At 39.7% G+C, this 10,404-nt stretch overlaps 1 long non-coding RNA gene across 1 annotated transcript; it reads right to left on the minus strand.

Moving 5' to 3' along the window:
* Positions 1 to 8,891: 8,891 nt before the first annotated feature.
* LOC148928548 (uncharacterized) lies at positions 8,892 to 9,490 on the minus strand. Its single transcript, XR_016137532.1, has 2 exons — positions 9,377 to 9,490; positions 8,892 to 9,145 (listed from the first exon to the last, which is right to left on the minus strand). It is a non-coding gene; the product is annotated as an uncharacterized LOC148928548 (long non-coding RNA).
* Between the last annotated feature and the right edge of the window lie 914 nt (positions 9,491 to 10,404).

The following is a 10,404-nucleotide window of genomic DNA, read 5'->3' on the forward strand; positions in this document are numbered from 1 at the left end:
CTATCTACATTGTCAAAGAGGTAAGACACTCTTCTAAAAAGGGTGATGCTAATTCTTCTACATCTGCTCCACAGAAGAAGAAACAGAAGAGAAAGAAAACACCCAATGAGGACCCCGAGATATACGTCATCAAAACGAAAGAGGGGAAGTACAAGTGGTGGAAGAAGCTAGGGACCAAATTGCTCCCTATGCCAATTTTCAACACTCGAGTTATTGATCTGCCCAACTAGTGGGCCACTTCAAGTCGAGCTAACGACTTTAACAAAAGCGCTTATTGGGAGGCAACCCAATTTTCTTTTAATTTTTTTATTTTCTTGTTTTTTTTTTTTATGTTCTGTTAAAAAAAAAAAAAAAAATATTTGGTGGCGGTCGCCGCACTTAAAGCACGGCGGTCGCCACACGTATGTTAACATGTGCAGGAAGGATCGGGCCTAGGGCAGGCTTAGGGCGGGCCAGAGTAACCGCTGCACGGGCCGCGGCGGCCCGCCAGGATTGCTGTTTACGAAGGCCCGTGTGGCGGCCTGCCAGGATTGCTGTTTACGAAGGCCCGTGTGGCGGCCCGCCACGAGAGACGCGGCGGTCGCCACACGCAGTCCAGAGACGGGATTTCCACCATAAAAGGTATGTTTTCCATTCCTTTTCACATTCCTTCTCAAATTCCTTCCTTGCACACAACCCCCACCTATATAAATCACCAAATTCACACACCCACACTATCGTTCTCTCAATTCTCTCAAAGTCTAGAGCTCTTCTTCTACAAATTCTCTCCACAAAAAGGTATGAATCCTAACTCAATTTCTGGGTTTTTCTTTACTTCTTCCATGGATTGTGCTTTATTTTGGGTGAATTGTTCGGTAGAATCTCTTAATTCATGATGGGGGATGATTATGTGTATGAATTTTTGAATTCTATGGTTTAAAATTTGCTTGGTTGGTGATTATTAAGTTGTGAATGATGATTCTCTCTTGGTTTTTAGAGTTTAAAAGTAGCAATCATGTTCATAGCATTGTGAGGCTATTATTACTTCCATGAATTGCAATATTTGTGATTTTGTAGAGATTGTTGGTTTTTATGGATATTTGGTTGATACGTCTCTGCATGGGGGATGAATTCACGTTGGGGGATGATTTTTTGTGTCCTAATTTGGTTGTTTTTGCTTAAAATGTTATTATGCTAAAAATTATGATGCTATTTTACCCAAGCTTGCATATAAGTTCTTATCTCTTGATTTTTACTTGGTTGAATGCAAGTTTCCTACTTGTTGATGCTCTTTTAAGAGTGTAATTTCTTTTGTAGGATAATGGGATCAAAAGGGAAACCGGAGAATGCAAAGAACTTTGGCATTAGCCTTGCCACGGAAGAGCAAAAGGATATGTGGAAGAAAGTGTCGGCCCGAGAAACGGCACCTTCTAGATATCCCCACGATTTCCCTCTCCAAACTTTGGGGATCATGGAGGATTTTTGGAAGTTGTGCGACGTGGGTGATGGGAATGGCCTCGTCTACATGTTCCAAAGGAAGTGGCCATCGTTTCGAAAGTATACTCTCGAGTTCCTCAGCTCGCTAAAGGTTACTAAGGATCGCCGCCAAAATTTTCCACTTAGCATCGATTTCCGCCTAGGGAACCGTTGGCACTCGCTCACCATGGAAGAGCTTAGTGGGATCTTCCATTGCTTCGACCCCAACCCCGAAGAGGACAATGAATATGAATTTTCCGAGGTTTGGGGGGCGATGACAAATGAGCAAGAGCATGCAGCGGGCTATGCCAAGTCTTCATCAATTCGCAACCCCGTCTTGAGGTACCTCCATCGTGCTATGACTCAGCTTATGTTTGCTCGTATCGATGGGGGAAGTGTCTCCCAAACGGAGCTCAACGTGATGTGGTGCCTACTCAACAAGAAGGGAATCGATTATGGGACCCTCTTTACTTACTATGTGGATAGGATCACGAAGAAAGACGGGGGCGTCATTTGTTGTGGGGAATTGATTACGGCAATTGGCGAACATTTGGGGGTCTCTTTTGCCGGTATGACGGAGGATGGTGGAAAAAAAAAAAAAAAAGTTTATCACTTATGAGGTGCTATTTTCGGTGGGGCTTTTGAAGACCGATCATTGGGGTCAAGGGTATTTTATGCAAGTAGCGGAGGATCACTTTCCCGTTCCACTCCCGCAATTGACCAAGGTCGATGTTTGGGCAAACCAAGCCAATTGGAAGCTCGACACACCCGCCCACCGGAGAGCTATCGAGGCTAACCCCGTCAATGGGGAATTTAGAAAGAGGAACATTCCCTCTCGCATTCCTCAATTTGAGCCCGATGAGGATTCCGCATTTGATGCCATTGATAACTATGAAGAAGGCGCGGAGCATTCACAAGCTCAAAGGAGTGAAGCACCGCCACCACCGCAATCCCAACCACGACGAGAAGAGGAAGAAGAAGAAGAAGAAGTGGAAGGACATCGCCGCCGGACAAGAGCGAACCGCCGCCGCGGGAGGCCAAATCCGGAAGAGGAGTTTCAAGTCAACACCTCCGCCCAATTAGGAGAAATTTTCTCCTATATGCAAAACATGTCCAACGCTTTGGACAATCGATGGGCGGAGCAACAAGCGGAGATTGCCTACAACCGCCAAGGGTGGACGGCTCAAGGCGATTGGCGCACGGTGGAGCAAGAATTTGGGGAGCAACAACGTTTGGAAGACGTTCATCGGCGTCAACAATATGAAGAGCTCCGAAGGATGGCCGCCGAAGCTAGAGAGGAACGAGAGACAATGAGGAGTGATATCACGTACCTCGTTGGAGCTTTCGAGGATCTTAGCGCCCGTTTCCCTCCACCTCCTCAAGATTGAAGAAGTCAAGCTCGATGACTTTAAATGAGCATTTGTACCATGTTTTTGGATATTTTTGAGACGATTTATTTCCTTGTTTTAACAATTTTTGCTTTAATTTTAAGTATTTTTGGTTTTCGTTTAATTTTGTGCTTTGCAAAAATTTTCGCAGGTTCTGACCTCTCCGTGGCGACCGCCGCAAGCTCTGCGGCGGTCCGCCACCTGAACGCTGGAAAGCATCTTTGACGTGCGGCGACCGCCGAACAGCTGCGGCGGACCGCCACCTGGGCACAATTTTCCAGCGCGATTTTTCGAAATTCTTCGAATTTTCGCCCCGCTCAACCTCTACGAGAAATTTTTCAGGGTACGTTTGTTTTCAGTAGTATACTCACGTCCCTACCGACTCTACAAACTTATTTTACACTTTGTTGTAAATAAGTTTGGGGGGATGAAGTGGTGGACCGTGAGTTTAGGGTTTTCTTTTTGTTGTTAGTTTGTTTTTGCTTTAATTTTCCAAAAACCCGTAGGAGATTTTTGTGTTCTAAAAATGTTTTCTTGAATCCATGTCATGAACATAACATGAAGAACTTAGAAACACGCATGCTTAGGGACACATTAGACCGAGTTGCCAATGATATTATATTCCATCTATGTTTAAGTGTGGCTTAACGTTTTGATATGATGGTTGGGTGAAAAGGTGCATAATTAGTGAATTGCTTGTTCGCCTTGAATCGTGCTTTTACCTTGTGAGATTTGAGCCTTAAATTCTTTCTTGTGTGATTTATCTGTATGCATGTATATGTTTCTAGAACTTGCTCCTAGTCTGCCTAAGTTTACATAGTGTTTAAGTTGATTTAGGAGGATGTTAGGCCGTCTTTTCTTAGCTACTTTTATATCCAAAATTTTCGACCCTCTCAAATTTTTCCTTTGGAGCCAATTTTGAGCCTTTGAGCCTTTTCTTTGGAAGCCAAAATAAATGGGGGGACAATTCCTTGGGTTAGTATAGTTTTTGTTATCTTCTTTTGTAAAGGGATTGGAGAGATAAGGAGGAAAGTGTGCTTAATATTAAGAAAGTACAAGTTGTGAAATTGAGAAAATTTCCAAATATGTGCTTGATCTTAGGAAAAAAAAAGAAAGGATGTGTAAAAAAAAAAAAGAGAGAAAAAAAATGTGTGAAAGGTTGTGAAAAGAAAATAAAATCAAAGGATTGAAAGTAAATTGAAGGAGAAAAATAAAGTGTTAGAAGTGCCTTAAGTTTTAGAAAAGTGGAGTCATCTTAACTCTACTTGGGATATTTTTATATTTGAGTCACTTTTTAGCCAAATATTCCTCACCTACCAAAGAGCCTACGTTACAACCGAAAAGAAAGACCTTTCGGACTTTTGATGCTTAATCACATTGAGTAGAGGAGGGATTAGACTTTGAGCAAGCCTATGGTAACTTTGCATGATGCATGATTTGAGTGATTTACACTTTACCTTTATACACTTTGAGAGTGAGAGAAAGAACACTTCCCATCTTTGGAAGTTTGCCACATGTGAGTGCTTGAATTCAAGGTGTTCCACGAGTTAGTAATGAAAGTGCACTACTTGCTTGATTTGATTGTGTTAATCCATGCTTAATCTATTCTTTCATCTTTTGAGGCAATTATGACGTCTAGTCCTTGTGCATTCCGTGCGTCTATTCTTGTGTCTTTAGTGTTTTGTTCGAGGACAAACAAAAATGTAAGTTTGGGGGAGTTGATACGCCCGGATTTTGCACTGTTTTAAGGCCATTATTTGGTCCGTTTTTGTTATCAAAATCACTCTACATGTCCATTATTTGCATATTCTATACATTTTGGTATTTTGACGTGTTTTGTGAGAAATGTGCATATTTGAGCCGAAAAGGGGAGTAAAAACGCATAGTCTGGAAATCTGGAGTCAGACGGCGACCAGCGACCGCCGTGAAGTTGTACGGCGACCGCCGGCGCCCGGCGGTCAGAGCTATGTGGCGGCCCGCCTCGGAAATTTACGCTAGGAAAAGAGTCTCGCCCGGCGACCGCCGGAGGACATGTGGCGGTCCGCCACCGAAGGGTCAGAGTCTCTGGACTCCAACACGGCGACCGCCGGCCAAGGTGTGGCGGCCCGCCGGAGAAAGGCGGCGAATCCGACCAGCCCTAGATTTGCTCCAAGATTTACCAAACTTTGAAGATCTTTTCCTTCTATGATGAGGAATAATCTTCCCCTATAAATAGGACCTCAAGCTTCATCAAAAGAGTTTTCACACAACAAGAACACATTCATAGAGAAAGAGAGTGACTACTTGCAACATTCATAGAGATCAAAAGCTAGAGTACTTCAATTGTGCAAGGAGTTGGAGAAGGATTTCAAGAACATCAAGAACGACAAGGATTCAACCTACGGGTTTTATTTGCTTTAGTTTTATGTTCAAATTGTTTTCCCTTCAATCTATGTTTTTAGTTTATTCAGTCATGTGTAACTAAACTCATAGGATTCTAGGGATGTGTTAGTAGCAACTTTGGTTATACAATTCCGTTTTCTATTTAATATCCGTTTTGTTTTTACTTTGTTTCTTCCCTAAGTTAATCATGATGCTTCATAATTGAGTGACACAATTATGTATGATTCAATACAACTTGCTTCATAACTGTGACAGAGTTCTAGCGAGTTAGATCCACTTAGTAGACACTACAGTTAGCTTCCTTTAAAACGGCACTGTTAATTGAGAGTGAGGACTTTTCAAGGGTCTTAGGAGCTTTTTGGAGTTACGTGTTAGGATTGACAACCCTAATGTTAGTAATCAACGTTTGTATCGCATGAGCATAAGCTAGGTGACTCGTCCTTTCAAAGTATTAACTGTGCTAGGGTATTGTAGTTTGGAATTTGTATAACCATAAAAGTGAAAGCACATCCCTGGAATTCCCCTTATCTCTATACTTTTCTCTCCGTGATTTGCTTGCATTTAGTTGTTTACTGTTTTTAATATTTACTGTTTTCAAAAGTTTCCAAAAATTCTTGTTTCTCCAGATAGTAATTGAGTTCTAGTAGAAGATAGACACTTTGTGTACATCTTCCCCGTGTTCGATACCCGGTACTAACCTTTTGCTATACTATACCTACTCTGTATACTTGCAGGTATTTATAGTGCAAATAAAAAGTGCATCAATAATTTCAAAACCCAACACTTATCAATTACATATTTCAAACCATTCTAAACTGCAGTGGGACCCTCTCACCACTCTATATACTATACATTTATCTGCATGCAAAAATTAATGAGGAGGAGGAGGAGAAGGTTGCCAAAACGTGTCAGCCGCCGACCCTGATAACATATGTAGTTCCTATGACTCATGTTGACCCAAAAGGTTCACTGATATCTTATTCCTGAAAAATATTAGTGGTTTATATGAGCCACAACTCAGTGTATATAAACCTTACCTTTAATTCCACATCCCAGATATCAATATATTCTTTAACCAATATATATAACAATAACCAACAAATATTAGAATCAATTTCATGTACATATGCATATGCCACACTATTCAGTTTATTATTCTGTGACAAATCAAGTCTGACATCTGCCCGGGATTCCATTGTATCTGACCCGAAGGTCTCATTGCCATTGTACGTATATACTCCCTCCGTCCACAAGAAATAGATCACTTTTGCCATTTTGAGACGTCCACAAAAAATAGATCACTGTCTAAAAATGGAAAGTTTATCTCTCATACTTTTCCTACTTTTTCTTCCCTCTCTCATATTTTACTCACTTTTTCTTTCCCTCTCTCTTACTTTACCTACTTTTTGTCCCCTTCTCTCTTACTTTACCAATTCTACATTAAAACCCGTGCGAACAACAATAGATCTATTGTTTGTGGACGGAGGGAGTATATATGACCTGAAGGTCCATTGCCATTGTATATATGACCCGTAGGTCTCATTGCCATTGTATACATATATATGACCCGAAGGTCCATTGCCATTGTATATATGACCCGTAGGTTCATTGTCATTATATATGACCCGTAGGTCCATTGCCATTGATATCAGACCTAAGCAAGACCGTCACAGATCCTTTTTAATCCAATGATTCAAATAATTCTAAAACCATGTGTAAACGTATCAATTGCATCAATTTCATATTTCTATCATATAATTCATTTACAATATATAAAACATATCCATACCATATTCCATCATCTATATCAAAGAATATGAATCATGCGATTAAAGAGGATCTGTGACAGTCTTGCTCTGGATCTGAAATTATAGAGGGACTTATAAGTCCAATTACAGAGGGACTGATGGAACTGGCAGCGGAAGCGTTGCGACGGATTAACATAATTTAACAATTATTAATCGCACAAATAAATCACATAATAATCAGATCTATTTAGCAGATTATTTAAACAAAATCTATTCGCGTAATTCTCACATGTATCATGCTCATAACTTGAATTAATCATGTTTTAAGACTATTGAAATCTAAAACATGCTTTTCTACGGAGCAGAAATAATACCTAATTAATTCTCCAAAGAATTGAAGCTTCTCCACGTGACGCTTTGAATAGTAGACTATAAATCTTCTCTCTGATTCCCGAACTGTACTCCGATATCACAGTGGGCTGATCTCACCAGAATACTAGGACTTAAATAAAGAAGACAGAAGAAATCCTTTTGGAATAGGAGAAATTTCGAGCTCCTCTTAGACAGAGGGGGACGAAAATTATAGTATATAAAATTATGATTTATGTCTCCTTTATTCTCCTATTTATATTAAGTTCCTTTTGGGCCCAGACAGGGATCTATGGAAGGTTTTGGATAGGGGCTTATCCAATTTGCTTTTTTACTAATTAAATTGAACCCACAATTTAATATAAGCTATAATTGGAATATTACGAGCAGCCACTATAGAAGTAATATTGAACTCTCCCCATCCAAATCCGAAATTATAAGTAATCCGGGTTTCCGTTTTAACTTTCATTTCCCGCGCTTAAGATAAAAATGTTAATTATTTAATTAATGTCTGCTATGAACTTAATTAATTAACTTCTTATTAATTCCAAGAGTGGACTTAGCATGAAAAGCTTATTTATTATTCATAGAGTAATCAAACTCCAACTAGCTAGGTTCCGAATAATAAAACCTTGTTTCGCGCTCCTCTTGAGGACATTATCAAACGAGACTCACCTCGCGCACGATTCAATATAATAGCAATCCCAGCACCGCTAGATATTAATCACCACTACCCAATATATCAGGATCATTGGGTTACAAAAAACCCGCACCATTTGATAAGTCAAAGTAATGCATAAGCAATACCGTATGCTCAATGCTAACCTACATTGATTAAGAAACAAATATTTACCAAGACCTCGCCTTTCAATAGATAGCCTAAGGACAAGTCTTGTTGTTAGATCCGTTCAGTGCTATACCACACCAATGTCATCTTATTTCAGTAAGGCTTAGAAATATGCGGACTGACATTGCAACCTTTCTCGATGGATAGTCTAATTTCATCTAGGTTGTGAAATTCTTCTTTTTCTTTGTTTAGGACTGACCGTGTTACCTTAAAGTGGACGCCGCTCACAACCGGTCTACTAAAACAAAGACTTAGACTTTGTTAGGTTAACTTATACATTTAAACATGCATAAACATCCATTAAATGTAAAACATAACAACATTATGACAAAAATAATCTGTTTTATTCCTTGGAAAATAAAATAAGAGTTTTACAGTATTCAATCACTCGAAACGTGATTTCTAGTATACAAACTCTAACAATCTCCCACTTATACTCAAAACACTTTCGAGTATACAAAATGTGTGCTAACGTCTAATTCTCCCACTTATACTGAAAGCGGATTGAGGTCTTGTACAAGTCGAACTCCCATTCTGTAATACCCGCTCTTTTATTACCATTTTCTTAACCAGAGAAATGTTCGTTTCTTCTAATTACTTTCGAATCAGAAATATTAGTCAATGACTTTGCTTGTTTGCTAAATTGAAGGGTGTCGGTCGGAAAAAAACAATTACGTTTATATGTATTAAATACAATAAATGTCAAGAAATAATATGAGGTTACATTTCAGAATTTGAATGTCCGAATACATATCAAGATACTCTCTAGTTACAAAATAAATTACACACAAGTCGACGAGAAAGAATTTAAGAATACAAATATGTGAATGTTGGGCCTCTCTTTCGATCCCAAGGGTCTTATGGCCCGATGTTTTGAAGAAGTAGCGCGATGGGCCAGGGGCAGCAAGCCCATGCCTCGGTAGGCCCACTTGGCAGCCCAATTCTTTTTCCAAGGTCTGCAATGTGCAAACAAGACATTAAATGCCTAATAACAAGAGGAATTAAAGGAACATCCTTTTAGGAGAAATGAAACAACAAGACTTTATTAAAGAGGAAATTAGAGGATGGCAAAGTTAGCTCCCTAATACCCCTTTCACGACAATAGCTATATGAGAACAAAAACTTTAAACACCTAAAAGTACTAAGACAGCCAGCAGCTTGCACTTAAGGAAAAGTGGCAGTAATACCTTTCTTAGAGTAGACCAAAAGACTTGCCTAAGGAAGCAAGGTCAGATCGAACTCCTCTACTCCCAACAGCTCCTGCATTCTCTCTTGTACCTGCAAAAATCAAATAAAGTGTATTAATGCAAGAGTACTTATGCACAGGAAAAACACCAAGCTTTCTTAAATTAAAGGTGGTGAAGAATCAGCAAAGAGGATTTTGCTGCAATAAGAAAACAAAGGATGAGCTCAGCCCATTCACCTTTCACGATGCACCCTATGTACAACCTCACACAAGCTGCCAATCAGCCCATAAATGAGACAAGACTCCATACACAATATGAACAATAGAGGTTCAAGTAGACTATGAAAGAGAAGCCAACACATAGCTCAAAATAGTAGATACACTCCTGCACATTATCTTCCCTGCAGATTTCAGAATTTCAAGACTCCTATATATATGCCTTCCCTTGACCTCACCCCTTTACACAACTTTTCAACCAGCAATAGAGAAAGAGAGTAGTGAGTTAGTGAGAGAGTAAGGCTTCTGCAGAGAGTTCTTGCATCAAGAGGAGTTCCTACTCTCCATAGGTAACACCATTCCTCCCTTCTCACAAGTACTTTATGCTAAAACTCAAGCTCACCCTATCCCCTAACTTGTCAAAAAGGATCCAGAGAGCAAGTGGGCAAGCTGTGAGTTCTAGGAGCAGAGGAAAAAGAAATTAATAGCTACTGCAAGAGGTAGTACACCTTCATCTTTCTCCCATATAATTTCTCATATCATCATATAGAGGCACCACAACTTAGAAACCTCAAATAGCATGTTATTTCTAAGTAAAATCAGTAGAAAAACCAAGCACAAGCATGTTTAGAGCTTTACTACATAATGAAACAAGAGATACAACATGTTGCTGCCTCTCGACTCAAACTCAGTAGCTAAGTAGTGCTCAACCCTCAAAACATAGAAACCATTATGTATAAACAAGTTTCCTTCAAGAAATGTTAACCCCTCACAATCAGTAAGAAATAAGTTCAAAACTATAAGCCAAAAGTC

Source organism: Salvia hispanica, chromosome 4 (genome assembly GCF_029641045.1).
Source record: "Salvia hispanica isolate PSC_SH4W2 chromosome 4, Shi_PSC_v1, whole genome shotgun sequence".
In the NCBI taxonomy this organism is placed as follows: Eukaryota; Viridiplantae; Streptophyta; class Magnoliopsida; order Lamiales; family Lamiaceae; genus Salvia; species Salvia hispanica.